The sequence below is a fragment of the Carassius gibelio genome, chromosome B22 (assembly GCF_023724105.1).
Source record: "Carassius gibelio isolate Cgi1373 ecotype wild population from Czech Republic chromosome B22, carGib1.2-hapl.c, whole genome shotgun sequence".
Classification (NCBI taxonomy): domain Eukaryota; kingdom Metazoa; phylum Chordata; class Actinopteri; order Cypriniformes; family Cyprinidae; genus Carassius; species Carassius gibelio.
This window is the reverse complement of record NC_068417.1, coordinates 4,019,377-4,025,814: the sequence shown is the minus strand read 5'-3', so window position 1 is coordinate 4,025,814 and position 6,438 is coordinate 4,019,377. Positions and strand designations below refer to the sequence as shown.

General features: G+C 34.3%; 1 protein-coding gene across 2 annotated transcripts in view; it reads left to right on the top strand.

The window, feature by feature from the left end:
- The window catches only part of LOC127987672 (protein BTG2), a 2,017-nt gene extending 1,362 nt beyond the window's left edge, over positions 1 to 655 (top strand). Inside the window, exon 2 of one of the 2 annotated variants that reach the window (XM_052590006.1) lies at positions 1 to 655. This exon is cut by the window's left edge and continues 581 nt beyond it. The gene's annotated coding sequence lies outside the window, so the exon portion shown is untranslated. The other variant, XM_052590007.1, reaches the window with a different exon arrangement.
- The last annotated feature ends 5,783 nt before the right edge of the window (positions 656 to 6,438 follow it).

Below are 6,438 nucleotides of genomic sequence, written 5' to 3'. Positions count from 1 at the left end.
GTAAAGCAATTAAGGGCCTGAAATGTACTTTGCGCAAACATTTGTTTTTCTGTACAAAGGTTCTCTTCAAAGTCGACCATGATGATTAACTAATTTGCGTTTTATATGGCGCCACCTGTGGTGACTTGGAGAATACAACGTGTTTACCTTCAGTACGTTTCAGGTCTAAAAGGCACCGGTGATGGTGCTTCATAATTTCTGCAGGAGCTGCTAACGAAAGATGTATACGTAAAATACTTTTATAATTCTGAACCAACTCCCATAATCCCCTCTGCCTTAACCCCAGCACCACCGCTCTCTTAATAAACGCCACTGCCTGACTCTTTAAGTCTTACTGTGCAATATTCAGGTGAAGTCCTCAGGTGATGTCGTGTGGACTGGAGGCTCCACTGCTGGCGTCTCTGGGGAAGGGATCGTGTTTTCCCAGGATGCTTTGCAGGTGTTGGTTGGTTTGGGGCAGGAGTGTGAGCAGAGACTCTCGTCTGTAGCATCTCGCGGGCTGCTGAGCAGCTCGTCTACTGTTTTAGATGTAGTTTGTAAGCTATTTCAGAGCAGAGTTGCTTTTAATGTACTTTATTTTTTAAATGCGTTTGTGCAGATCTATAGCTGTACAGTTGATTTTTATTACAATAAACCTTTTATGAGTTAAACCCTCCTCTCTGGTCTGATGTGTTGTAATGAAGTGTCATATCTCCGATCTCTTTTTGAAAACACCCATGGGTGACGTTCGGTGGGTGTTATCTGGATGTGTCTGGGCTTGTTTTTCTCCTACACACACTGACAGACTCTCACTACATTAAGGCATCATAGGATCAACTGACATGAAAGTTAAAATCATGCTTCCTTCTAAAAAAAAACAATTAACTAATGGTTTGTCAATTGGCAGCATTACTGCAATACTGTATCATACTTCGAAATGTCTCTTATGTTAATCTTAAACGTTACTTTATGTATGCAGTATGATCTAGATTTCATGCTCATTCTATTCAAATTAGTTTCTGTATTTAGATCTGCAACTATCCTATATAAAGTAGTTTTGCTGTGCTTGTATGACAACAAGGAGATCGAAAAACCATCAAATTGTGCTTTAAACATAATAAATGACTCTTAAATAGACTTGTACTCCACTAAGTTAAGTTGTTTGCTTATCAGAAATACTGGTGTTAAATTATTGGGATGAGATAAATATTTCTTGTACAATGAGATTAAAATTGAGCTATTAGAATTGGTTGTGAGTCACATTTAGCAACATGCTAACATCAAACTCTTTTGAAATCAATTATGAGCAACAAGTTACCGTCATAGTATTGCGCTGAATGAAATTTTATAATTATATAACGCTAGTGGAATTAGTAATTGAATTGTCAGTTATGAGTAACTGGGGAGTTAATAATATACTAGTTAACAGAATAAATGGAACTGATCTGTTACACTTGCTGAGAAAAAGGTTATTAAATTAGTTACTTATGAAAGTGTTAACGTTTGACAAGGGGGTTACATCTGAATATTTCTTTACACATACAGAATTTATTTATTGCATTGACTGCTCTGAAATATGAGTTTAGTACACATGCTTATTCCATAACTGTTTTATTTCCTATGTGGGTTTATGGTTTATGCTTTATTTTTCTAGATTAACTGTTTTTTCCAAGGCATTGTTTGTTAGATGCCAGTGTGGAAAAAATAGTACTCAGTAGTTGTCAACTTAGCAACAACCCTTACTACAAATGGTCTATAAATGGCCTGTGTTATTTTTCATCAGATATATCAGGTGTTTTACATCATTCCTGTATGAGGTGTCGTTGTTAGGGTAAGTGCACTAGATATCTAAAAGAGTAGCTGTCTATGTAGTGCAGTTAAGGCTGCACTATTGTGTCCCTCTGGCTTTTTTGTTCAGTTTGTGAGCGATTACGGTCAGCACAGGATTTGGGAGGGTTTCTGTCCTGATGTCATAAAAGCACAATCGCTGCTTTAATTGAGGCTATTTTGTGAGCGAGTGTGTGTGTGTGTGTGTGTGTCAGACACAAACACACACGGGCAGATGGCCTGTTGAGCGCTAGGCTGCCCACATATGGAGATGCACACTATTGTTCAGAGACGCTGCTGACGCTTGAACACACACACACACACCGTCAGCTCAGTGGAACAGAGAGGGACACACACACACACACACAGATAGATTCTTTACTTACAAAGAAATGATTTGAGATTTTGTGTTCAAAGACATGAAGACGTTTCAAGTGACTCATGTGTTTCGGCTGTTGTCATTCGTTCTGTTCAGGTCTGCTTTCATGGGTCAAACCTGTTGAGCTTCCTGCGTGACCTCTGACCCTTCATCTGCGGGGGTTTCTTGCCGTGTGATTGGCTAATATGTTTTAATTATATTTGTGTGTGTGTTTGTCTTTTATCCCAGGGCAGTATTCCTTTTAAACCAAAAAGTCAGTACTTGAACTCATGTTAATATCTCTGGATTTTGATGGCAGACAAATCAGAGCACAGTTCGAGACATTAAAGAGAGAAACTCAAGAGGAGATGTATGTGTGTCAGATTACTAGGCTCAGTTTTCAGAAGCATTCAACCTTCGACTAAACATCTAACATCTGCTTATCTGTTTGTTTTGTTTTTTAGCGTGCATCTTTTATTTCTAGTAAAATATCAATTTTAAACTCACCAGGAAGTACCTTAAGTTTTAGTACTAATTAAGTTTTACTTCATTTCTATTCTTAGTTTTCTACATTTTTAGTACTATTTGGTACTAAGTTTCTAAGTTTTATCTATAATTAGTACCAAGTTTTATCTGTTCAGTAATACGTTTCTAGGTTTTATTTAAATTTATTTTTAAATTTAGCTATGTTTAGTATTAATTTTTATTTAAGTTTAGTACTAAGTTTCTACGTTTTATCTGTTTAGTACTACGTTTCTAAATTTAGCTGTTTAGTATTAAGTTTTATTTAAATTTAGTACTAAGTTTCTAAGTTTCATCTGTTTAGTACTACGTTTCTAAATTTAACTGTTTAGTATTAAGTTTTAAGTTTAGTACTAAGTCTCTAAGTTTCATCTGTTTAGTACTACGTTTCTAAATTTAGCTGTTTAGTATTAAGTTTCATCTAAGTTTAGTACTAAGTCTCTAAGTTTCATCTGTTTAGTATTTGTTTCAAGGTTATCTATGTTTAGTACTAAGTTTTATCTGTTCAGTACTAAGTTTCTAAGTTTTATATCATTTCAGTACTTAGTTTCTAAGTTTTACCTAATTTCAGTACTTAGTTTCCAAGTTTTATATCATTTCAGTTCTTAGTTTCTAAGTTTTACCTCATTTCAGTTCTTAGTTTCTAAGTTTTACCTCATTTCAGTACTTAGTTTCTAAGTTTTACCTCATTTCAGTACTTAGTTTCAAAGTTTTACCTCATTTCAGTACTTAGTTTCAAAGTTTTACCTCATTTCAGTACTTATTTTCAAAATTTTACCACATTTCAGTACTTATTTTCTAAGTTTTATCTCATTTCAGTACTTATTTTCAAAATTTTACCTAATTTCAGTACTTAGTTTCTAAGTTTTACCTCATTTCAGTACTTGTTTCTAAGTTTTACCTCATTTCAGTACTTATTTTCAAAGTTTTGTCTCATTTCAGTACTTAGTTTCTAAGTTTTATCTCAGTTCAGTACTTAGTTTCTAACTTTTAGTTCCAAGTTTTTTTCTAAGTTTGGTATTGTTTCTAATTTTGGTCTAAGTTTCATTTCTTAGTTTCTAACTAGCATTAGTAAAAAAAAATTACAGTTTCTAAAAATGTTTATGTTTTAGTTTTAGTTTTAGTTTCTTATTTTTAAAACTTAAGTCCTAAATTTCTTTAGTTAGTTTTCTGATTTTCAAATGGTTTTTATGTTTATGAGCCCTAATCTAGGACAACATTTCTATCACTACGTGACCATAATATTTCTTAATCTGAAAAAAAGATTTAATTTGATATTTCATTATATGTTCAATCACATTTAGGTGTTTAAAGAGTCTCATTTGCTTCAGCTGTCCTCATTTGTTCTGTTTAGGTGCAGTTGGATGTCATGATGGGGGTGAAACCTGTTGAGCTTCCTGTGTGACCTCTGACCCTTCAGCTGCATGTGATTGGCTGGTGGTTGTATCTGGGCAGATCTGAGGTCAGTTCTTGGGTTTTTACAAACTGTTTCAGAGGAAATCTGAAGAGATATCTCCTAATCTGATGGTGGGCTGGCGGTTGGTGTTAAGGCGGGGGGTTTAGGGACATTTGGTTAGTTGTTTAATCCCTGAAACACTGTGACCTTCATTTGCAGACACGAGACAAAGAAAACATGCACACAGTGAGCTGTTCTCTGATTATTTTGCTAGTTATTATAAAGCTGATTGTTAATCTGATCAGGAGTTAGTCCGCATTAAACACACACACAAGTGAACTTTGCATGTTATTTTATGGACACAACTGATATGGACCTGATTTGATCTACTGTAAAATCACAATCGCCTTTGAACCATAATTCTCAATAACTGGTGCAGATTGGATATTTTGTATCTTGTGGACAATATTTTTCTCTAAAAAGGGATCTTGGGATTTTTTTTTCTTCTTCAAAACAAGTTGAACCTAAGCTTGATGAAGTCAGTAAACATTTAAATGTCATGAAATACCGACAAAGCCAAACTGTGAGAGAAACTCACTTTGGTCTGACCATACTCTACATAATAAAAAAAACTTTCATGATGTCACTTCCTTATAATGAAAGCTGGGGAAAACCATGGCAGAAAGTGAGGAACAAAGACTAAAACACAAGTATTTCACCAGTTATATTTTGTTTGTGTCCATTTTCTGTTCTCAATGTAAAAAAAACATTTAGTTAATCAAAGCAACACTGCAAGAAAAGATGGATAGTATGTGTGCATGTCTGTCTGCTGGGTGTTTGGATGTGTGTTTGTGAGTGTGTGTGCGTGTGGCATTTCCCCCTTCGCACCCGTGTTTCTGGATCAGAGAGCAGCACACAGATGATTTGCAAATCAAACCTGTTCAGCTGAATGCTCCTGGAGTTTCACAAACATCATTCATGAAGCCCAGCGTCCTGTGGGCGTGTGAACGACAGCCATTCACTGTGTGTGTGTGTGTGTGTGTGTGTGTGTGTGTGTGTGATGCATCACAAAAGAGTCTCAGACGGGTGGAGGAAGGGTGTTACACACACACTGTTGAAACTGTCTGCTAGATCTGTGATGTTTCAACTATAATCCCTCAGCAGAAATAAATGAGTCACTAGTCATCCTCCAGTAAAGTATACGCATAGTTCAGATCATTTAATGAGAAGTGTTTGAGTTTATATTAGGATCGAAGACTTTTAATTGCAGACAAATCGGAGCACAGTTAGAGACATTTTTATGTTTATATTTTATCCTTATCCTTATGTAACAACATTATTAAATAAGATAGCAAAACAGTCTCACAAGGAAGTGTCTTAGTTTTAGTACAAAGTTTATATATTTTTCCCCCCAAGGTTATGTTACTAAGTTCATATGGGTTTTTTTTCTGCTAAAATGTATACATTTAAGTACTAAGTGACGGATTTTTCTGAATATTGAAAATTGTAGTGCTTAGTTGTTTTTTCATACATTTTGATACAAAGTTCCTGTTTTTTTTTCTTTCTCTGAGTTCTTATATTCTTCTTCTAAAATTTCTAAGATTTAATAAGTTTCTTCAAAGTTTAAGTACTAAGTTAAAAAAAAATTATTACAAACAAGTTTATGTTTTTTTTCTAAGTTTTGGTATTAAGTTCAGTTGTTTTTTGTTTGTTTTTTTCTAAATTTTAGTACTAAGTTCCTGATTTTTCACATGTTAGTGCAACGTTTTTATGTTTTTCCCCCTAAGGTCCAAGTTTTTTTAATTAATTAATTTTTTCCACAAATTTCATTGTTTTAGTAGGCTACTAATTTACAGATTTTTCTAAATCTTCGTAACTTTAGCGTGTAGTTTATATTTCTTTCCCTAAGTTTTGGTAAAAAGCTACTTTGTTTTTTCTACATTTTCTAAGTTTTAGATTTATAAGTTTCTAATAACTAATTTAGGACTAATTTCTTGATCTTTCAAAGCTTTCTTCATTTTAGTACAAAGTTTGTTTGCTCAGATTTGGTAATAAGTTTCTGTTGTTGTTTTTTCCCCCAAAGTTTTACTTCTAAGTATTTGGTATTATTTAATGTGTCTGTTTTTATAGATGTGTTGACATTGTTTGTAAACCCAAACCTAAGACAAATCTCTGTCACTGTGATAGACCAAATCTGAATTGAAATCTGAATTGAAATCACAAAAGAAAAGTTGACCGCATGGAGATTTAGTTTTAGTAAAAACGTTCCTTTCGACCTGTTAATTCGCTGTTGAGGATCCACTGTGGAAAGAGTGCAGGAAACAAAACAAACCCTGCTGAGAAAGGTGAAGTGGCG